The sequence below is a fragment of the Galleria mellonella genome, unplaced genomic scaffold (genome assembly GCF_026898425.1).
Source record: "Galleria mellonella isolate WM207_F2 unplaced genomic scaffold, CSIRO_AGI_GalMel_v1 utg803, whole genome shotgun sequence".
Taxonomy (NCBI): Eukaryota; Metazoa; Arthropoda; class Insecta; order Lepidoptera; family Pyralidae; genus Galleria; species Galleria mellonella.
In genome coordinates this window covers 941,294-965,826 of record NW_026442160.1, presented here as the reverse complement: position 1 = coordinate 965,826, position 24,533 = coordinate 941,294, and the positions used below count along the sequence as shown (strand labels likewise).

The 24,533-nt window shown below is 34.1% G+C and overlaps 1 protein-coding gene across 3 annotated transcripts in view; it reads left to right on the top strand.

Annotated features, from left to right (window-relative positions):
- The window catches only part of LOC113522448 (uncharacterized), a 127,251-nt gene that overhangs the window by 42,539 nt on the left and 60,179 nt on the right, over positions 1-24,533 (top strand). For 2 of the 3 annotated variants that reach the window (XM_026908127.3, XM_026908125.3), the window contains exon 2: positions 1,174-1,242. The gene's annotated coding sequence lies outside the window, so the exon portion shown is untranslated. Of the gene's footprint in view, positions 1-1,173; positions 1,243-19,506; positions 19,571-24,533 lie in introns of those variants that run through there. The other variant, XM_052901824.1, reaches the window with a different exon arrangement.

Sequence of the window (24,533 nt, the reverse complement as noted above, 5' to 3'; positions counted from 1 at the left end):
AAAAACATAACAATTTAGAGTAGAGATAGATTTAGACGTATTAAAACATTTCAATAAATGTGATACTCTATACGTACTAGAATTTAAAAAAGGAGGTATCCGAGGTTGCTTGGAAGAGATCGGTTTTAGAGATAAAATCGCCCATTGTTTTCTCATTGTGATTATTTCTTGTAATTATTTATATTTAGAATAAGTTTACTGTTGTAATTTTTTGGAGGAAACAATAAAGAGTATCTATCTATCTATCTATCCGATCGTATCAAAATATGACGTACTTGGATTAAAATTTTTGATTTTCTTATTGTAAATCCATATTATAACATATATCCGTGTAGGGAGGTTCTAGTATTTGATATTAGTATTTTTATTCATTCAAAAACTCGGATTATGAGTGATTGGGTTACACCCTAGGCGCCCCTAGGGTCCTGCACCGTGGCGTCCCACATCCCTACCATCCTTACAAGTCCCTGGTCCTATGGGCGTACAAAAAGTAGTGACTCTGCTCAGAGAGCTGATTATGGAGATGCTAACAGGTTTGTCAAATTCCAGATTATTTAAAGACCATGTTATTTTTCTTTTGGATCCTTGTGCTGCTAAAGTGATTTTTTTTAATAGTTTAGGGATCCAATAATATATATTTTTAAAACGCAATTTAAGATTTAGACGAATTTTGTATGTTTCATATGAAAATATCGAATACTATGTAATCATGTTAAATTTTAAATGGAATATAGGAAATCGTTCGTATATCTTTTTTTAATTAATCTATTGCCTAATAATAATATATTTTTCTAAGAAAAAGGACTCTACGTATAGCTATTTATTAATGATATTTCTGGCAATCCAACGTGGAAATGCCGCAAGTGTCATGGGGACCTTTGGGTCGGGTACGGATCATGAATGGGACTGATCCTTAATTTAATTTTTTTATTGTGATTCTAAGAAGTATATTAGTTTTATATATATATATTATAGATTATGTAAGTAAATAAGTTCATAATTAATTTTACTACGTATTAATTTTAATCAGGCTGTATGTTATTAATATAAATTTAAATAAACTAAATAAAATAATATCCGTTCTGTAGATTTTGTGTGAAAGAGTAACAAACATCTATAAAACCATCGTTACATATTTAAATAGCATTAAAAAGTTCTTTCTGTTTGTTTCAGATAACGACCGTACCGTTTCCAATGCCGCCCCTCACTAGGGCGTGTCAAAGGAGACGTTAAATAAACGAGGTAAACACCTAAGAACAATAATAGCGCACAGTCGCACGTATTGCTTATATAGATGTTAACGCAAAATCGAGAAAAATGAAAACGTCCGGAAACCATCGAGCCAACCAACCATTCTTGGTTTTTTTTTTATACAACTTAGAATGGCAAAAGCAAACAAGCTGACGGCCCACCTGATGGAAAGTGGTAACCGTCGCCTATAGACATGAGCAGTACCATGGACATAACAGAGTATACTGTTTCACCCATGATACCCCCTATGCGTTGCCATTCCTGAAGACTTAGGTGTTATTCCTCTGTACTCTGTAAATTCACGCCATATCCCACCCTTCAAACCGAAACACAGCCATGCAAACACAACTGCTTCACGGTAAAATCACGAATGGGACAGAGGTATCCAAGCAATCGACTTTTGTACAAAGTCTCCCTCTGGTAAATATAAATGGTCCAATAACGAATATGTTAAAAGTCTTTTATCCAAAAAATTATATTGGTTGACAGACTTTCAATATATTCGAAAATAGATATCTGACCGATATGGGCGATATCGAAATGGGCGAAAACCTTTTTTCCGCCATCAATATCTACAGGTACCCAATATATAGATATCGGATCGGTATCCATATTACCCATGCCTAATTTTTGGTGAAGCAAGTTCGGCTAACTCAGTTGACGTCATCCTCAATCATCGCTCACTGTTATCCCGCCAGCGTTTTTAGTCTAATAATAATAATAATAAAGATTTATTGCACATAAAAATATACAGTCATGGGCTTACAGAAATTTCAAAGTGAATTATATATGTATAAAATGTAGCATTATGCCCAGCACATTAGTGTCTAAACTAGGCCTAGCCTGTATCTTAGACACCAATGCCTTCAATTAGATACATACTTGTGTGCACTTTCGCTATATTAAAATAGTACAAGATTCAGGTATCATTAGATAGATATCATTCCATTACCACCCATAAAAAAAAAAAAAACTAAGATTGTGTTTCACAAAAAAAATCGACTTCAATTGTGGCATAACAAGCTAAAAAAGTATTTCGTATTTAAAATTGTCGAGCTAAAATACTACGATTTTGATAAAACTTCTATAAGTATATATGTAAATATATCCTTTTAGATAAAAAAGAAAAACCCAAATTGGTTTACAATTGACGGAGTGATGAGGTAACAAACATAAAAAAATATGGTCTCCCACGAACACTCAGGTAATGGAATGAGCTCCTGCTAAGGTTAACCCGAAAGACATGGGGTTGTTCAAAAGGAGGATAAAGAGGTTCCTTCAGGGTCGAGAATATGCGCATAATACCTAATACTATTATAAGTGTTCATAGGCTATGGTAACCACTTACCATCAGGTGGGCCGTATGCTTGATTGCCACCTTAGTGGTATAAAAAAAAACATAAAAAAATACAACCGAGTTGAAAATCTCTTTTTGAAGTCGATTGAAAACCCGTAACAGTGCATCATTAAAGTTTTCGAAAATAACAAAATAATGATATAATACGCCTATAGGTACTCTACGATTTGTTACCGTGCCAGTCTCTTATTTATAGAACGACATCAACTTGCGGTTAAAAGTAAAATTAAATAAGTATTACAAAATTTGCAAAATACCACCCCTATTATCTAGGTAGTAGAGTACAAATCGGAATTACAAATAAGCTTATTAATAATCGAGTAGAACAAAACAAATGACAAAGCAGAGACAATATAGAAAGAACGGCCGTGTCGCTTGTCTATGCATTTAAGATTTATGGCGGGGGACCAGCTGTAATTTTGCTATCTTATTATTATTTTTTATCGTTGTTCTCGCTATTTTTATATGGGTCTTATATTGCGATATTGCGGTGTATGAGTATAATGAGCCGATTGACTGGATAAACGCACGGTACATAGTTTCAATAAAAAGATACAACTGTTTGCGAGCGCATGATCAATTCACCGAAGTGGACATGAGAAATAATGTGGATTATGTGTATAATATGTTATGTGTATATGCATACGCACATATTTATGTGTGTGTGTGTGTGTGTGTGTGTGTGTGTGTGTGTGTGTGCGCGCGCGTGTGTGTGTGTGTGTGTGTGTGTGTGTGTGTGTTGTGTTTTAATATCAATAAGAAACAACGAAGATTCTTATTTATTTACTTTTGCATACATTAAAATATGTCTACAGGGCAAACTTAATGCTAAAGTACTACAAATAGCATTCTACCGTTACGCTAAACAGAGAGAGAGTAAATGGCATTGATTAAAAAAAAAGCAATTAGTAAATCACTACATAGTATAAAACGAAGTCGCTGTCGCTCTCTGTCCGTCCCTATGTATGCTTAAATCTGTAAAACTACACAACGGATTTTGAAGCGGTTTTTTTTAATAGTGATAATAAGTGATACAAGAGGAAGGTTTATATGTATAATACATGCATAATATTGTAGAGAAATATTGATAATTTTAGAGGTTTCTAACGTGATGTGATGTGCACCCGTGCGAAGCTGGGGCGGGTTGCTAGTTTAATAAATTATTTAAGAGACAACAATACATTTTAAGATAAATGAACAAACAAATATATAGAATAATATACAATACAATACATATATAAATAACTATATGCAATACACATTAATATAATAAACGAAGAATTAGTCTTGACTTAACTCTTCTTAATTTTTCAATTGTTTTTAAAAATTGTCAAATAATTGCTACGTTATTAGTATTATCTTTAACATTATAAATAAATCAAAATAACTACAGTGATATGAACATTTCTGTATTTACCATTGTGCAAGCAATAAATGTAAAATAATTAAATATCTTTCATTGGTATCGCAAAGTTACAATTTAGTCATGTCAAGCCGTAATATTATTGTGGTCTGGCCTCAAGCTGTAATTGCTCGTTGCGAAGACCTATAAGCCCACAGAAATACTTATGAGGAATGTCCAAGTAGTCGCCTGGCATCATTTTGCTAACCGACTTTACGTGCATCTTCATTTTTTAGGATTCCGCGTGTAAAAGATAAAAACGAACTATTACGTATACCGTTTCCTTTTCCATGGGTGTCGTAAGAGGCGATTAAGAGAACTTAATGGTCGAGAAATGGTCAGCAGCGGAGGGATCTTGAAACCTTGAAATCTAACTGCGGTTGCCAATCCGCCTGTCAGGCATGGTAACTATTGACAAAACCTCGTTTATGGCAGAGGCCTATGTCCAACACTGGACAGATAACGGCTGATAAGATGAGGACGAAATGTTAAATGGATAGCTTATGGATGTTTCTGCTTAGTTCTATGCGTATTTGTGTTTAGTTCTATGCATTTAATATTTTTAAAAGTGGGACAAAATACAAGTAGTTCGAATAATATTATGCAGTATAGTCGAAATAGACAAATGTTCATAATTTAAACAGTTTTTGAGAATTTTTTTTTGATAGGTGAAAATGGTATGGTAACCCCGCCTGCGCTAACGGGATACGCTGGTGGAGCACCAGTGAAGGGTGATCGATGAGAATGAAAACAGGCCAGTTAACCCGTCATGATGAATTCATCAGGAATTAACCATGACAGTTTCCAGGGAGAACCGCGAGGAGGTCGACCTGGTTGGGTATATTGCTAGCAATAGGATTCTCAGTCTCCATTACTAACAATCCCTTTCCTCCCTTTTGAGAATATTAAAAATAAAACTTTCAGAAAAGAACATTTTAAATGCAATCGAAACCTGTTGACAGATTCCTTGACATATGGAACCTTCGATGTCTGAGTCCAACTCGGACTTGACTGGTTTTTTGCTGCTAACGCGCACACGTGCGTTCTGAATCGCGTGCAAAAACGCATAATCATAGGCAATTTGTATATTTCCCTAACACACGAGCCGATTTACTTATTTTTAATTTGCGCATGTAAATATTGTGTGAATGTAAAAAATTATGTTTTATTATTTTTTACCTTTAGTTCAGGATCGCCTGATGTTTATTTTAAGACTTTAAATAAACGTTTAAGGATGTTTAACTGACGGTTTTCTTCTAAATCGATTAGTCTGATTATGAAAATGAAACACATATATAAATCACTTCAGTTAACCCTGTACCAGTAATAAAGAAGTTGTGACGTAAAATAACGTCTTGGTATGATCATGTCATGCACAGAAATGAAAGCAGTGTTTTAAAGAAAGTGTTAAGTATGAAAGTGGATGAATGTACAGGCAGAAGGCGACCGATGAGAAGACGGATAGACTGTATGAAAGATGATGTGCATAAAAGAGGAATGAGTCGGGACAAGCTGACAAGAATTTGTGGAAGAAGAAGACATATTTCGTCGACCTCAAAATAAATAGGGAAAGGCAAGGCAACGACGATGATTAAAATAAACCCCAGTTTAAAGAACCCAATAAATAATGCCATATTTAGATTTATTTTGACTTATTATAACTCCTTCATTTAGACTTTTGGAGTTTTTAAACTAAATACAATTCGTAATACCCACGTTTTCTTTCACCCAATTATATAAGTACATTACAAATAATACCGCGTCCACCCTTAAATGTACGATAATTTGATATAACAACGTGTCTCCTCACACACTGCAATAATCGCAGAGTTACCGCTGTAATTCGCATGAATTACCACTGTAATTCCGGTAATAACATAGTATAATTCGAAGTTTACTTTTGTGAGATGTTTTCGAGTGAGTTCGATTTGTTGAGATAATTTTAGCCTCTAGGAGTCACGACATTAGGAATGCACGATATGGATTATTACATAGGAGAAAGCCACACTGTTATAACAATTAAGGTATAAATTACAAGATGTTTGGTCATGCTATTTAAACATGTATCTCGTAGACAATTGGGTCGATTCTGAGATGCAATTTCTCTAAATTCATCTCTAAGATTAAAATTTTAATTTAATATTTAATTTTCTAATAGATTTAAGTGAATGTAATCATGTACGAACAGAATACTCTGTTATGTACAAAGTACTGCTTCTGTCTATAGGCGACGGTTACCACTTTCCATCAGGTACCCACCTTCTTTGGCATTATAACTTGAATAAAAGTAAAATATAGTATAATTTTAGTTTAATACGGCTCATAAGATAGTAATTTTTCGAAATTGTTAAATTAAAGTATAAATTAATAAATTAAAAAAAATGGTACTTCAGAATTAGTCCCATTAAAATTTCTCAGCTTGGGAAACTTATAAATAATACCGGACCACGATGATTGCCCACGTTGATCTCCGATACAGCTTAGTCTGTCAATCAATCACAACAAATTTCAATAAATTTTTGTAAATATTAAGTTTCAATCAATCAAGATTTTCTTGACCCTCGTACGAGTGTTAGGTGGGGCCCTCGGGACGGTCCCCTTTGCCCCAGTTTCAACTCCGGCGGCAACTATCTCCAGGTCACTGGGACCAAGCTCTCTCCTATGGTCAGGCGTGATGTTCTATATTTTTAGTTCTTATAGCTTTAAGAAAAATTGGACCCTATTATAAAAATCTATATAAAAATCTATATTTATGTAGGGAGCAAAACCACCTTTACTGAGTGATATATCTTTTTTGAAATGATGAACAGCTCGTTGATGTCCTGTTACTGAGACTATGTGTTTTTTCATTAGAGAAGAATCTTTGACATTTGCACTACTATATTAGTTTCCATAATGATCTACAAAATATGAACATTGGATGAGAACGAAATGATTATGTAAATAAACCCAATTCAGTGATGAAGCAACATTTGCACCTTTTCAAGGTATTATGTAACATTAAGAGCTCTTAAGTAACTTAAGAAATTTTCATTTTACGTAAATGGTAAACGTGGGATATGGCGTGAATTTACTGGGTACAGAGGAATAACATCTGAGTCCTCAGGAATGGCAACGCATGGGGGTATCATGGGCGAGACTGTATACTCTGTTATGTCCATGGTACTGCTCATGTCTATAGGCGACGGTTACCACTTTGCATCAGGTGGGCCGTCAGCTTGTTTGTCATTCTAAGTTGTATAAAAAAAAAAAATGTAAGGCAAAATTTCATGGAAGAATAAAGACAATAAGTAATCCTATTGTAAAGACAGTATTCCTCACTGCATAGCTGACGACAAAAGATTTTACAATAAAATGATTTAAATTGGTATTTTATTAATTAATTTATAGTTTAAAAATATAATTATAATCACAATCACTGTAAACTATGGGTATATACCTGAAAATAAATAATAATAATAATATACTTTATTACTCAGACTACAGTTTGGTCCAATTTGTTAGTAACAGTTTTCTTTCAAACTATGTTAGTAAAAAAGAAAAGAAAATTAATTTAATTTAAGCAGTTCACTCAGATGTGATCCAGCCGACTAGATCAGCATCTGAATAAAAGATTTATTATTATTATTATGTATAATGAAATTTTCGAAGTCTCCTATAAAAATAGGAGTGAGCTAGTCCATAGATTTTTATTTTTCCTTTTTGCTAGTTGTTTCCCGAGAGTTTCTTGTGGGCTCTTCTAAATAGATAACAACTATCCGAACCCTGCAGTAGATTAAAAAAAAATGACGATTTAAAAGTGCTTGTTAACAAATCTATTTCAATAAAGATAACTTGAATCACCTGCTCTCGATTATTTGGTTTGATTTATTGTAGAAACTATACTGATTTATGTTATGGTTTCGTATACTATTTTACATATCTCACATATTGTACGTTTCCCTTTAAATAAAATTAAAAAAAAAAAAATAAAAAAAAATGTCTGGAAAAGATTGCTTAGCGATAAGGCCGCCTTTTGTATCACTTCTCATTAATATTTACTGTATTTTTTATTTCTCTTTTTACTTGGTGCAATAAAGTGTAAATAAATAAATAAATAAAATCTATAATTTAAAGTCGATGCTTACCACTTTCTATCATGTAAACTGTAAAGTTGTACGAATATAAATTTACTGCATATACAATATATGATCATGTTTAAAGCAAAGTGAATTTTGACAAAGATTTATGCACACGTATCCTGCGGCACTGCAATTCAATGAAGGCCGGCCAATTGGTATATAATTATTGTCGTTAGGTACCCAATGGACGATCTGTTATGACTGACACCTGTAAACACCAGTTTGAGCGGAAATCCATCAGTTACGGACAGTGTTGCCAGTTTTAACTGTTAAATTATCTCTAATCGTACCTACAATGCTGTGTGGTCCCAGCATGGAATGGACCACCCGTTTCTTTTCTAATATCAATAATGTTGCCAGGCAAAGAAGAGATTGCTATTTAGCGATAAGACCGTCCATTGTTGCTTCTTTATCTATTATCTTGTTTGCTATTCTAAGTTGTATAAATAAAAAAAAATATCTAAATAAGTTTAAGTTATTATTATTAGCAATTATTATTTCCGCAAAAGAACCTAAACAATTGACATAGTCCGAAGGATGAACAAGCTGAAGTGGCAATGGGCTAGTCACATAGTTTGAAGAACCGGCAACTGATGGGGAAGAAAGGTTCTTGAGTGGCGACCACGTTCGGGTAAACGGAGTGTAGAACGACCCCCCCACTAGATGGAGTGACGACCTGAAATGCGTTGTCGGGAGATGCAGGTGGTTTAGGCTCGTTCTTTATGGCAGTCTATGGGAAGGCTTATGCCCAGCAGTGGACGGATAAAGGCTGAAATTATGATAAATTAATTATTACCTTTACTTTCCTGTGGGTGTTGTAAGAGGCGATTAAGGGAACCTAATGGTCGAGGGATGGGCAGCAGCGTTTACAAACATCACCAAAAGCCTAACTGCGGTTATAAACCTGCGTGCTAAATGCCTGGTAACTATTGACTAAACTCCCCAATATGTTCAGCACTGGACAGTAAATATGGCTGTATATTGGCTTATATGATAATGATATTAATGTGAACATAACGCTAGAGGAGGGGGAAGGGATTGTTAGTAATCGAACTAGACGTCCCATTGCTAACAATACACCTTATCAGGTTGACCTCCACGCGGTTCCCCCTGGAAACCATCTTGATTGTTGTTTTTATGAATTTATCGCTATGGGCCGACTGGCCTGCTTTCATCCTCATCTATCATACGTCACTGGTGCCCCGCCAGTGTATACCGATAGCATTCAATTAAATTATCCATTAAAAAAAAAAATAACGCTAGATTTTATTAGCGATTCTACGGAACCGTTAACGGTTTGCTTGTTAAAAATATCAGGTTTCAGTTCGGGTCAATGTAAATATTGTTTCTTCACTCCTACACCTTAACGAGAATGGTTTATACACAGTCGGTCGTATCTGTTTGTTAACATTGATATGTTTAGTGAAGGATGTTTACTTGGAAATGGCAGATTTCGGACGGAATATACTTGGTAAGTAGTTTTTATATGCAACGAAAACAATAAACGGACGGAAATCCACATTCAGGTCCACATTCTTACTCCTCTTTTCAATATCCTTTTTAATGCAATATGTTCACATTATCTTCAGAAAAGGTACAAATTTCGCGAAATTGATGTTCGCCTGAGATGCAGTAACGACTTCATTATAGGTTTGCCTTGTTTTAATATTCAAAGCTATGCCATGTCATTTACTGTACATGCTGCACGTCTCTGGAATTCACTTCCTAATAACTTAAAGATGGCACAATTACTGAAATCCTTTAAAGCAGGTATCATAAAATATATATATAATAATATATATATATATATACCCTTATACATTCTACAGTTTTCTTTCAGCTTTTCAAAGGTAGACTGTAAGAGATCCCTTTACGGGATAAGTCCGCCATTGTATATTAAATCATTTATCAGTGTTTAATCTGAATTATGTACAATAAAGATTTTACAATACAATACAACGATGATAGGGCCAGGTTGATGGTTGGAAAATTGCTAGTACGAATATGTTTATATTATATGATATTTTCACTAAAATGGAACCGATTTAGAACTTTAAGAGACATGGGACGAATGGAATCAATATTTTAGTCGTCATCACAATGTTAATCAAATTGTTATCAGCTGTTAATTGTGTACAGGTGAACGCAGGCCTCCCCCATAAGGAGGGCTTTGTTAATAGTTGCCACGCTTGGCAGGCTAGTTCGCAATTGTAGTTAAGTTTAGGTGATATTTTAAAAAGGATGTTGCTGCCCATTCCTCGCTTTTTCTTAGTCGCCCCTTACGACACTCATGGGAAAGGAAAGTGTGACTCATTCTAGGCCAGGACCATACGGCAATACTTCTTATTTCCGTTTTCATATTAATATTATAACCATTGAAGAATTTTGATCGTTGTTATTATATTTAGACGGATTTTCTTTTTAATTTCAAGTGGCTATTATTGAATTAAAATATCACCTGTAATTTGATATTTTATTATTATATAGAATGCATGACTTATAAGTTGTAAAGTTTCGTTATTTTTAACACATATTTTAAGGTATAAAGTAAAAAGATTCAGTAATTATGCGCACGCGCACGATCGCGTTGATGTCTTTTTTATGAACAATGTTGGTATAGAATGTAAAATTTAAAAAGTGTTGACTTTTATATAAAAAAAAATATGCAACTTAGAACGGCAAACAAGCTGATGGTCCACCTGATGGAAGGTGGTAAATGTTGCCTATAGACATGAGCAGTACTATAGACATAACGGAGTATACTGTTTTGCTCATGGTACCATGGGGGTTGCCATTCCCGAGGACTAAGATGTTATTCCTTTGTTCCCTATAAATGCACTGCTATATCCCACCCTTCAAACCAAAACCCAGCCATGCAAACACAACTGCTTCATGGTAGAAATACGAATGGGACAAAGGTAGTCAAGCAAACGACTTTTGTACAAAGTCTCCTTTTCAACCGTAAAGCACTTGTATTTGCATGACTGTGTTTCAATTTGAAGGGTTAGTCATCAATTTCCTGACGGAGAAATAACATATATATCGGAATGATATCCATGGGGGTTATTATGGGCGAAACACAGTGACACGGGCTTTATGTCCACGGTACTGCTCATGTTTATAGACGACGGTTACCATTTTCCATCAGGTGGGCCGTCAGCTTGTTTGCGATTCTAAGTTGTATAAAAAAAATAATTAAAACTAAACCTGTGAAGTCAGAGTGGATTGAGGTAAAAATGAATATTATTACAACGCACACAAGTCACCTTCAACTCACGTATTGCAGATGTACATTTTGATTAGCTTATAATGAGGGGAAGTGGACAATCAGCGGTAAACGGGAGGATACGTTACTATACGCATTGCATTTTAACTACCACTTCATTCCGATTAAAAAGGCTTCATTCTGAAAATACATTGTAGTGGTAATAAAATATATTATTGTATTATATTGTTAGTTTTTGAAGGAAATGCTGTGCAGGACCAGATGGATTGAGCCTCAAACAGCCTAAATGATCGCGTACAATGCACACAGAGATGTTTCCTCCAACTCACGTATTGCAGAATGTACATTTTGATTAGGTTATAAGAGACTACAGCGTGGGGTTCTTCAAAACGGGGGTAAAGATAGTTTCTTCATCGCATTGCATTTTAATACCTCTGGTATTGCAGGTTAAAAGGTTACATTCCACTGAAAATCTCACCACTTGTAGTGGTAATAAAATATATTATTGTATTATATTGAGTTACGATCTTGAAGTGCATTGCAGGGTGTCAGTAGATGCAGGTGGCTCAGGGCCTTTTCTTAGTGCAGTTAACAAATAATGGCTGAGATGATGATGATTATGGTTAGTTTTTGTCCATAATTTTATACGCATGGATTTTAGAAATAGGTATCCTAGTGAATAGAAATAATAAACTCTTTATTGCGCACAGTAGAGATGTATACAAGCAGTATTTATACAGAATGTGCATATACAAAAGGCGGCCTTATAGCTAAAAGCAATCTCTTACAGACAAACTGAAAATAGATCTTCGACTATGAGTAGATGTAAATAAATCATACACCAATTTTTAAGTTTGATCTTCAGGAAAAGAAAAATGCATTTAATTTGGTGCAGTGGTTTTTGCGTGTTACAGGAACGAACATACATACAGACTAGATTTTTTTTTATACCACTTTTACATTTATAATAGTAATAAGGATTTTTTCACTTCTATTGCTCTTGTCATGTAATGTAATGTAAATTAGACTATTTTCGGCGCTGAGCCTCTCATTTGGGCAGTTATGCGTATGAGTCGTGGCTAGTACAGCCAGCCCAGCTCCGCTTAGAAGCACAGAAACTTCCTGAGATCTTCACAGTCCTCACGGAGTGACCTCACCGTACCGAGGATTTCTAAACGTTGAGGGGCCACAGCTGGACGTTCCAGGATTACGTGAGTACTCGTTTCTTCAGCGTCAAAACAACCTCGACATAAAGGGTTGTCTGTAACTTCTATTATGTATAAATGATTGTTTAATGAAAAATGGCCTGTTATTGTCCCTGTCATTGTTTTAAGTTTTTTTTTTTCTATTTAGATATAATAAACGTTTTGATAGTTGTTTATTCAATGTTGGCACGGCCGGTTTTGATTATTTGCAATCAGTAACTTGTATCCATTCTATGGCTTTTATTAAAAACTCTCATATAAATCCGATGAAAAGAATATTTACGACACTATATATGTACGATAGTGCCATATGAGGTCACCTTGTCCACCAGTCGCTAGAAATGACGTAATTTCCAGGCATGACGTCATGTTGTCGAAATGCAAATAAAAAAGTTTGCACTGTCCACTACATTTAAAGTTTCGTGTTTCAAAAAAAAACATAGATATATTAAATATCATATATGTTTGTTTATATAAAATTAGGGCGTCACTTACCTTTTGTCTTTTTCCTAAATGTCCTCTACTCAAAGGTTGTCTGGAAGAGATTGCTTAGTGATAAGGCCGCCTTTTGTATCATTTGTATCACTTTTCATTAAAATTAACTATATTTATTATTTTATAAATGGTGTAATAAAGTGTAAACTAAATAAATAATAGACTAATTATTATATTTTTTTTTTCGTGAACTCGTTGCATGGCAGTGTTTTGGTTTGCAGCGAAATTATACGGTAAGAACACATAACAGTACTTAAGTCTATTTAGTCCTTGGGTATAGTTACAAACTATTACATATAGGGATTGTTTTGTAATGTTTTCGATGTACCAACAGTTTAATTTAGAACTTACTAATATGTATTATTATTTTAATTACATTCAATTTTGTGAAATATTGTTTATTCAAGCATTCTAAATTCAAAGTCGTAATCAAAGAAGATCCTTAATGATATATTACATTCTCATTTTAAAATTCAAGTAACTCTTATTAATGTTAATTTTTTTGTTTTTCTATTTATTTATTTATTTACACTTTATTGCACCAAGTAAAAAGGGAAATAACAAATACATTAAACAGTAAATATTAATGAGAAGTGATACAAAAGGCGGCCTTATCGCTAAGCAATCTCTTCCAGACAACCTTTGGGTAGAAGACATTGAGAAAAAGACAAAGGGTAGGTGGCGCATTATTATATAAATATTATCATATACATACATATATACATACATACATACACATACATATATTATATATACACAATTAAATATATACATAACATACTCATAGTTAACAGCACACATACAACAGAAAAAAAAAGTTACGTAGGAAAACGAAGAGAGAACACAGGAAAATAGTACTAAAGAGAGAGGTAGTAGGATTTAACAGAGGTTTTGAAGCTAGTAAGAGTTTGAGCGCACCGAATAGAGGTAGGTAGTGAGTTCCATAGACGAACTACCTGAACAAAGAAAGGGAAGAAGAATGAGTGGGAAATTTGAATCGGAGGTTATTGACACTGCGTAAAGTTTATTTATTTATTACTTTACTTAAAAATTATGTGTATGTATTGGAAACTGATGGCTGAACTGGGATAAGCTGTGCTGCAAACATCACAATGGATATGACATAACAGACTTTACTGTTTATAGGTGATGGTTTTAATAGTTATAGTTTTAATCACCATTAGGTGAGCCGTCAGCTTGTTTCTTTTCCTATGCTGTATAAAAAAAGATTTTTAGTACCAGACTACTAAATAACTCTGTCTTATTCGTGTTTCTGTCGTGAAGCAGTTGTTCTTGCATGGCTGTATTTCGGTTTGAAGGGTGGGACATGGCAATGAAATCACGGGGTATAGAGGCGTAACACCTTAGTCTTCAGGAATGCTAATGCTATGCCCATGGTACTGTTCATATCTGTAGGTAACGGTTACCATTTTCCATCAGGTGGGCCGTCAGCTTGTTTGCCATTTTAAGTTGCATAAAAAGAATCATAGACAAACAGGTTACATTACCAAGAATGGTGATATGTTTAAGTGACCAATAAATAACCATAGACAGAGTTCAAACATTTATTGTTCTTGCTTGCATGGCGTCATTGAAATGAATCAGTTTCCGGCGACGGATACATGGCTGACGGATTTTAAGTGGCCTTCAAGCTTTAACTAAAACTGTTTTTATTTTTAGGTTCTTATAAAAGTAATATACTTTAAATAGTGAGTAAGTGTGAGTGGAAATAACATTCGTACATATATGTAATACAGATACCGAGGGGGAAAGGGATTGTTAGTAATGAAGACTTAGAATCCCATTGCTAGCAATATACCCAACCAGGTCGATCTCCTCGCGGTTCTCCCTGGAAACTATCATGGTTAATTCCTGGTGAATTCATCATGATGGGCTAACTGGCCTGTTTTCATTCACATCTATCACCCTTCACTGGTGCTTCGCCGGCGTATCCCGTTGGCGCGGGCGGGGTTACCATACCATTTTCACACATCAAAAAAAAATACAGATACCGAGTCGATATCTATATATTGGGTTTTTCTAGAAAAACCATTAGTGAAAATCGCGTTCAAATCAATTAAACCGTTTCTAAGATTAGCGTGCACAAATGTACAGTCAAACAGACAAAGATTCTAAAAATCATTGTTTTAGGTTCTGTTGCGTTCATAAGTTTTTCTTTATAAATCCTATATGCACAGACAGCGACCAATTACGAATTTATTATATGTATTGATATTACTTAGAATAATTGTGTCAAAAAATGTAATTGCGTGTGTGTTTTTATAGTGCTTTTAAACGTTATCTTTACAAATTCAATTTTTCAATAATGAAAGAGATGGAATGAAATGGATGAATGTTTGAATCGAAGCATTTCGAAGGAGTTCCATTGTTTCTGCCTACCTAATGGGAGACGGGCGTGACAGACATGTATGTATATATGTATGGAGAGAGAGAGATAAATATCCTATTTTTGTATTATAATTCTGTAAATGGAACCCTAAATATATTAAAAACACTTAACTAGATAAATAATCAGTTAATCAATGTGATTGATTAAGAGACGTGTCAGTTTTTATCGTGATTTGCGAGCATTGATTGCTTAATTGTTAAACGATGTATTTACATATTATTATATCAACGAGTTTAATTTTTAAAAAGAGTCTTTAACAATGTTTAATTATAATTGGTAGTACTTGGAATGTAAACGAGCGGTCAAAATAATGTTTTTGAATATTTTATTATATTTATATGTGGGGGGGAGGGATTGTTAATAATGGACCCATTGCTTATATTGCTAGCAATGCCTAACCTAGCCTAACCTAACCCAACCAGGTCGACCTCCACGTGGTCCCCTCTGGAAATCATCGTGCTGAATTCGTCACGATGGGCTAACTGGCCTGTCTTTCATCCTCACCTATCATCTCTCACTGGTGCCCCGCCAGTGTATTCCGTTAACGCAGGCGGGGTTACTATTCCATCATCACCCACTAAAAAAAAAAAATATTTATATGTATCTATTTGTAGAATCTTAATGCATGCCCAAGTCAAAGAATTTAAATATTTTAAGTTTCTAACTTCACTGATTTAGGTTGTATTTCGATAAAATAATTAGTTAGAGCTAGTCTGTTTTTAAGCATTTTCTAAAAGAAACAGGTTGTGAATTTTTTTTAATAATATTCACACATTTATTTTATTATTTATTAAATAAAAACTAAGGGCTAAAACATTTTATAATAAAAAAAAAAAGACTAAAAAGATAACGTGCGTTGTATTTTAAGTCGATTTCATTGTTATAACATTAATAAACACAATTTGGTAATATATTGCAAGTAATTAATTCACACTAAGTAATAAAAAAAAACTTCCCTTAATACCTGTAAAAGCATCATTAGCGTGGAGTCGATCGTCTAAAGCTATTGAGCAATCCATTAGTTATTAATAGCCCTTATTTATGAGCTATTCGATGTGTTTCTTTTATTGCTGCATTTAAAATTATCTTATACGAGACAAGAACTTTTAACCAGAGGGAGACTGTGTACAAAAGTCGTGTGCTTGGGCACCTCTCTCCCATTCGTGTTTCTATCGTGAAGCAGTTGTATTTGTAGGGTTGTGTTTCGGTTTGAAGGGTGGGATATGGCAGTAAAATTACAGGGTATAGAGGAATAACACCTGAGTCCTCAAGAATGGCAACGCATGGTGGATATCATGGGCGAAATAGTATACTCTGTTATGTCCATGGTACTGCTCATGTCTATAGGCGACGGTCACCACTTTCCATCAGGTGGACCGTCAGCTTGTTTGTCATTCATTCTAGGTTGCATAAAAATATATATAAATATTTAGAGATAATGCCCTGACTCTGTGTTTACCGACTTATCTATAAATGTACTTTTTTACAACGTGCCAACTTGGATGCACGTGCGTTGTAATATTAACTGCTCGTTTTTTTTCGCTCCGCCAACAATTTATAGCGTTAAAGATAATTACACTAACATGGAGTTTACCACAGGGCGGTCAATGTAAAAAGTTTAATTGTACAAACGATTTTGAAATGTAAAAGAGAGGTGAAATGGTTGATTTTTCTATGTCAAGTGTGCGGTGTTGAGTTCTTTTGTAAATGTGACAATTTAATGATTGAATTAGAGACTTGTGGTCCTAGTATAGAATATGCCACCCTTTCCATTCCCGTAAGTGTCGTAGGAGGTGACTAAGGAAACTTTTTTTAACCAGAGGGAGACTTTGTACAAAAGTCGTTTGCTTGGGTACCTTTGTCCCATTCGTGTTTCAACCATTAAGCAGTTGTGTTTGCATGACTGTGTTTCGGTTTGAAGGGTGGGATATGGCGTGAATTTACAGGGTACAGAGGAATAACACCTGAGTCCTCAGGAATGGCAACGCATGGGGGTATCATGGGCGAATCAGTATACTCTGTTATGTCCATTGTACTGCTCATGTCTATAGGCGACGGTTACCACTTTCCATCAGGTGGGCCGTCAGCTGGTTTGCCATTCTAAGTCGTATAAAAAAAAACTCAATGGTAGAGGGATGGACAGCAGTGTTCCTGTTAAAACATCACTAAGTGCCTAATTGCCGACCCGCCTGCCGAGCGTGGCAACTGCTAGCAAAACTCTTCATTAGGGAAGACTTGTGTTCAGCAGTAGACAGTAAATGGCTGACATGTTATGGTATTGGAAATAGAATTAATATACAGCGATGAGTGTATTTGTTCGATATGGTGGGAGATATTTTTTTTTTATAGATGAAAATGGAATGGTTACCCCGCCTGCGCTAACGTTATACGCTGGCGGGGGACCAGTGAAGGGTGATAGATGAGAATGAAAACAGGCCAGTTAGCTCATCATGATGAATTCATCAGGAATTAACCATAATAGTTTCCAGGGGGAACCGCGTGGAGGACGACCTGGTTAGGTATATTGCTAGCAATGGGATTCTTAGTCTCCATTACTAACAATCCCTTTCCCCCATATGGTGGGAGTTGATGGAGGGAAATTAAATATTAATAATTGAATGGTTAATTATTGATATAAATGCACAAATAGGGAATAGGTAATATGAATATTAAACACATCCTAGTTTCTATGTAAATCGTCAAGAATTTCACACTTGTTTGTATCATAAATATTACAGAGTTAGTTTTTAACGACATAAGCACGTAGTTTTCAACCTCCAAATTAGTTTAGACCTTAAATTATAAAAAAACCTCAAAAACGGGTCAACTTTTTGTCAGCTAATTGGCAAATTGGCTGACTCGGTTTTATATCAGAGTTCTAAATACTAACGCACATAATAATTAATAAATAAAATTGGTTTTTACGCTTTAAAAAGATGCAAAAATTGTAAAATAATATATATATATATATATAGAAGTTATAAAGGAAATAATAATATATATATATATATATATATATATATATATATATATATATATATATATATATATATATATATATATATATTTTCCATCAACTGTCTGGCCTGGAGGGAAATTGAATCTTTTTAGCCACTTGTGGACGGTTGGTTCCTTCACAGCATCATCCCCATAAACTGTTCTGAGATCGGCAAAAATTTCACGGCCATTCTTGCCGAGTTTCGAGAGAAACTTGATTACGACGCGCTGCTCTTCAACGGAAGCGGGCTCCATGCCGACGGGGTTTCGTTAAGATAAAGCATTGTTAGGGACATAAGGAAGGGGTCCTGCGCTTACCTGGCCTCCCCACTCCTCTTTCTCGCATTCCAGAACACTTTTATGGACAATACTGATAACTATTTATCGAATAAAATTGTATGAAAAAGTTGGACTGCTTTTCTGGAAGCATTTGTATAGAGACACTCTATCTATTTCCTTAGATTATATAAGGAAAGATTTTTTTTACAACACAGGGGGCAAATGAGCTTGCTGCTCACCTGATGGTAAGTGACTACCGCCGCCCATGATCACCCACAACACCAGCGGCATTGCAGGTGTGCTGCCGGCCAAAGATACTACAAAAGTAGTTTCATGACTACTGAATTTTTATATCAGGGCCTTCTTATTAATAAAATCATAAAATTTCTTGTAAACCTTATGAGATATAAATATTTTAGCTATTGAATTGTTTTGTCTTTTCCTTTTACACTAAATTCCTAATTTGATAGAAAGTGATAATATAGTATATTAGTTAAAATAAGTTCATAGAGGGTTCAGTTTTTATAAATAAGGGAGCAAGAATAGCAACTTCCGGTACTAGATCAAGCCGGTGTTGCAAGCAAAAAATATTTACGTATTCCAATGATGAGTAGTATTCGTTTATGGAGGTCTTAACGTGTCAAACAATTAGTGTTCCTTGCAGACTTATAAAAAGACTTATTTAACGTATTAGGTACGTGTTTCCTATTTAAACTTTAAACACTGTAAGTCGCACTTGACGCCAGTGGTGTGTGGCGTGTCGCGCATCACAATAGCGGACAAAGAACGGCGGTGAGACTACGTGCCTGCGATTTCCGATGGACTTTGTATGTATTTGTAATTTTTATTTACCATAGACAATATACGTTTAGTTAGTATTTTACGCAATAAAGCCGTACTTATATAAACGCTTTATACAGTTTTATTAGCCTCTGATTAGTGAGTTATATAAGAATAGAGAAAAAAAACTTTTGTCTATTCCTTATGTGTTACTATTATGTATTGTAGATCTTCTAAAGATCTATAATCATATTTTTTTTATGTGTATAATATTTATTGTGTATAGGTATATATTATTAGCTGTATATTATTTCCTTTACCTATCTCAATAATGAAGTACCGCGTTCGTGATTCACTGTTCATCCCAAAGGTTGATTGGTAGAGAATGCCACTAGCGTTAAGTCCGCCTTTTGTATCATATCTTCTTTTGGTCAATAAAGTTATTAAAAAAACATGAGTGTAGTTCCGTTATAACAAAGAAAAAAAGAAAGAAAATAGCATATTTTTTTAAAAGGCCGGCAGCACACCTGCAATGCCTTTGGTGTTGTGGGTGATTATGGGCGGCGGTAGTTACTTACCATCAGGTGAGCCGCATGCTTGTTTGGCCCCTGTGTTTTGTAAAAAAATAATAACAAATAAATGTTAAAAATCGTGAAATATAGGCATTTTAACCGACTTCAAAAAGAATGAGGTTGTCATTTCAGTTGTATTTTTTTACATTTATTACCTAATAACTCTTTTAGTTGTGAACGAATTTGGATTTTTTTAAAGGATATACTTACAGATTGGTTCCATGGAAATTTTCAATAAGTAAGGTTTATTAATTCAGTTTTTACATTAAAATATCTGGGTTTGCCATAATTTAAGTGGCTTATTTTGGTGAAACATAATTATTGTACGTTTGGAAAGGTTCCAAATTTTTTAAATATGGTTATATAAAAAAGCATCAGTTGTCCGGTATCCTGCATAGTATAAGATCTACTTAGCTACTAGATGTGTTATATGAAAAAAGTTTGGAATTTGTAACTGTAATTCAAAAACATGACATTATAATTCCCATAACTTCATGGCAAGCTGTCACGTGCGCCGTCAATAGGCACGTCGGCTGCGTTTGCGCATCGTTTCGTAGAATCCACTGCGTCTGCGCAATGTCCACATTCCACTGAAGTTCTACAATGACATTTGGTGCGTGTAAAAAAACTATAAAAATTTTAAAGATTTTATTTTATTATCAAAATAACAAAATCATGGAAGTGGTTAATCGCCAATTGAATCACATACATAGTACAATAAGGAAATAATGTTACCATGTTTTTTTAATAAATAAACAATAATATATGTATAATAGATACAATAACATTTTAATTTAAGTATTTTTTGTTTTATCCGGTTCTATTTTCATAAAAAAATGTCAAGATTTTTCATCAACTATACTAAATACTTATAAAAAAATTGGTTATACATATACCGTCTTTTACCTGTGACTTTGTCCGAATGGTTGGAATAAAAAGTAGTCTATGTCCTTCTCTATTCCACATAGTATGTGTATACTAAATTTCATAGTGATTGGTTAAGCCGTTAAGGCGTTAACAGGTAACAAACAGACATATTTTTACATTTATAATATTAGTAAGGATATTTACTTTGGTAAGTATTAATTTTCAACCGTCAAAAAAAAAGATTTATTTTTTTAATTCATTTGTACTTATTAATGTTTGTTACCTCATAACTTTATCAGTTTTAAACCGATTAGAAAAAATTTTATCTCAAAGGATATACTTACAGATGGGTCTCGTTGAAATTTTAACAAAATCGATTCATTAGTTGACCAAAATAATTGGTTTTATCACAACGGAAATCGGTTTTCAACCCAACTCATAGCACTGGCAGGCTATGCACTGTGTAAGCAAGCAGTCATTCAGTTTGGCATAAATAAAATAAAACAATAATACATATTCTACGCGTGTGGGAACCGAAACCATTGTCGTACAAATGACTAATTAAAAATTCCGACGCGAGACAAGTCCTCAAACAAATTCAAGAACACGGAGAGAGGTAACTAACAATCGTAAATGTCTACCATATTAACATACGACCACCTACTAGAATGAAAAAAAAATCTAACTTAACTAGGAGAAAGGATTTGATTTTTTATTTTAATGAATAAACACAAAATTAATTATTTAAATTTAAAAATTCCTTTATCTAAAGAAAGCTACATTATCAGCGTGTAATATAAAATGTATTTTATCTAAAAAAATTAGAGATTTCTACATTATCTTTCCTTGAGAAACTGGATCGGGTCCCAAGTTGTCCATAAAGAGCAATCAAAATTTTTAAGAGCTTTTAGTGAATTATATTTGGAGGAAACAATAAAGAGTATCTATCTATCTATATTTGAAATGATCAAATACTGCGGCGATAGTCTACAAATGTTGAGATAATATTTTACTAAACTAGGTGTTATCTTGCGGAAGTCAACATAACATAACACTGGTTATTTGATTTTAATTATTTGGTTTAATTCTGCTACCATTAGTATGTGTGTGAGTGCCAACACTCGAAGATTGACCACCATTATTACTATCAGATGTTCCACAACCTTCCACATTAGCCATCAATCTCATCTGAGATAATATTCGTAAGCATATTTTTCCGCCAAAAAAATTAAAAAATAGGTAGATAGATAGATACTCTTTATTGTTTCCTCCAAAAGATTACAATAGTAAACTTATTATAAATATAAACAATTACAAAGTAAATATATATTTTCCAGAAAGTCGAAAGCAGTTCGTATCGATCAGTTGCCAATAGTCTTTTAGTTAATTCTTTACTGGATTTTTTTTTTACTTTAATGAAATTATTCGATGCTGTTTGTATCAATAATGTAATATGAAAATATTTATTACATATCAACTAGAAATATTATATTATACTACTTTTTTTTATGGGTGAAAATGGTATGGTAACCCCGCCTGCGCTAACGGGATACGCTGGCGGAGCACCAGTGAAGGGTGATAGATGAGAATGAAAACAGGTCAGTTAGCTCATCATGATGAATTCATCAGGAATTAACTATGATAGTTTCCAGGAGGAACCGCGAGGAGGTCGACCTGGTTGGGTATATTGCTAGCAATAGGATTCTCAGTCTCCATTACTAACAATCCCTTTTCCCCTATATTATACTATTATTATATTATTCCCAAAGATGGTTGACGCAGGCAGGCGGTCGGTCGTAAAACTATAAGCCAAATCTTTTCGTAATATGGCTAAAAAACATATTACGCCGATCCCAAATAAATTGTGATGAGGGTACGAAGATGATGATTAATTATAAATAATTTAAATGTACTTAACTAGCTATATTAAAGAAATAAGAGGTTATAAAAGGTTATTACAAAAATAACGAGACCCTGACTTTAATGCACTTACTTTTTGATCGAACGGATCTTGCGTATCCTTTGCTTGAAGGTCAGGTGCTTGTGTAAATAATTTTTATTTATATTTAAAATATTATTAAGGTTTTATATAGGCATTTAAATAAATTGCATTGACATAATATCCGTTGCAAAAAGTTTACTACATTACTATGCTGTGTTTCGGTTTGAAGGGTGGGACATGGCGTGAATTTACTGGGTACAGAGGAATAACACCCGAGTCCTCAGGAATGACAACGCGTGGGGGTATTATGGGCGAAACAGTATACTCTGTTATGTCCATGGTACTGCTCATGTCTATAAGCGACGGTTACCACTTTCCATCAGGTGGGCCGTCAGATTGTTTGCCATTCTAAGTAGTATAAAAAAATTTCTAAGGACTATGGTAGTTTTTTTAATGAATGATAATGAAATAGTAACCCTGCCTGCGTTAACGGTTAACACTGGCGGGGCACCAGTGAGGGATGATAGGTGAGAACGAAAAGGCAGGTCAGTTAGCCCATTCGTCTGGAATTTAGCACGACGGTTTTCAGAGAGGACTATGGGATGTCGACCTGACTAGTAATGTGACTGGTAGTCTAAATTACCAACAATCCCCCCAAAAATACGGTGTTATGTTTATATAGACTGTAATTTTAAGGCAATATCCCACCCTACAAACCTAAAGGCTGCCATGCAAAACACAACTGCTTCTTGGCAGAAACACGAGTGTGACAACAATACTCAAGCAGAAGATTTTTGTACAAATTTTCTATTTAGGTACATTGTATTTAATCAAACAATTGTTAAATTATTTTTGGACGTAAAGAGAGACGAAATAAAAGGTCAACCACCAGCAGCAATATATTATCATTACAACAGCGATGGAGTACTCACATGCCCGCTATATGCACGAACCTTTATTAAAAAGATTGGCTATGTATGCCACATCCGAGTACAGCGTAAACAACAGCCCCCTAAGCAGTCAATTAACCGTTTTTTGCATGATTTTTTTATTGGTGAAATAAATCAAGGTGATATAATTCATGATCAAAATTAAAGAAAAAATGATAAAAAAAAAATTGACAGCTACGTTTTGCTTTTTGCAATGGACAGTAAAAAGGTATCCAGACACGATCAACTTAATGTGAACTTGGTCTTTTATATAATTTCCACCATTATGCAAAGACCAAAAATGATCAGAATTCATCATCTTCATCATTTTTAATCAATTACCACATGGAACATAAAATAGATAAATTATAAAAAGAAACTTAGTTTTTTGTCAACAATGGATCGCCATTATGTAAAAAAACTCGTCTCTTGATGGATGGGATCATGGGCGAAATAAGTTGATAATATTCAAAAGGTCGTTGACTTTATTAGCCAATAGCTGGAAGACGTGCATAGATAAATAATTATTATGTACGTTTAACAGTAAAAAATGCCATAATGTGTATGTGACTAATACGTGCCTAGTATATTGAAATTTACAATGAAATTATTAGCATGAATTTCTGTAATTTTTTTTATTTTATTTTTTATTAAATTATATACACACTTAGTAACAGAATATTATTATATTGTATTATTA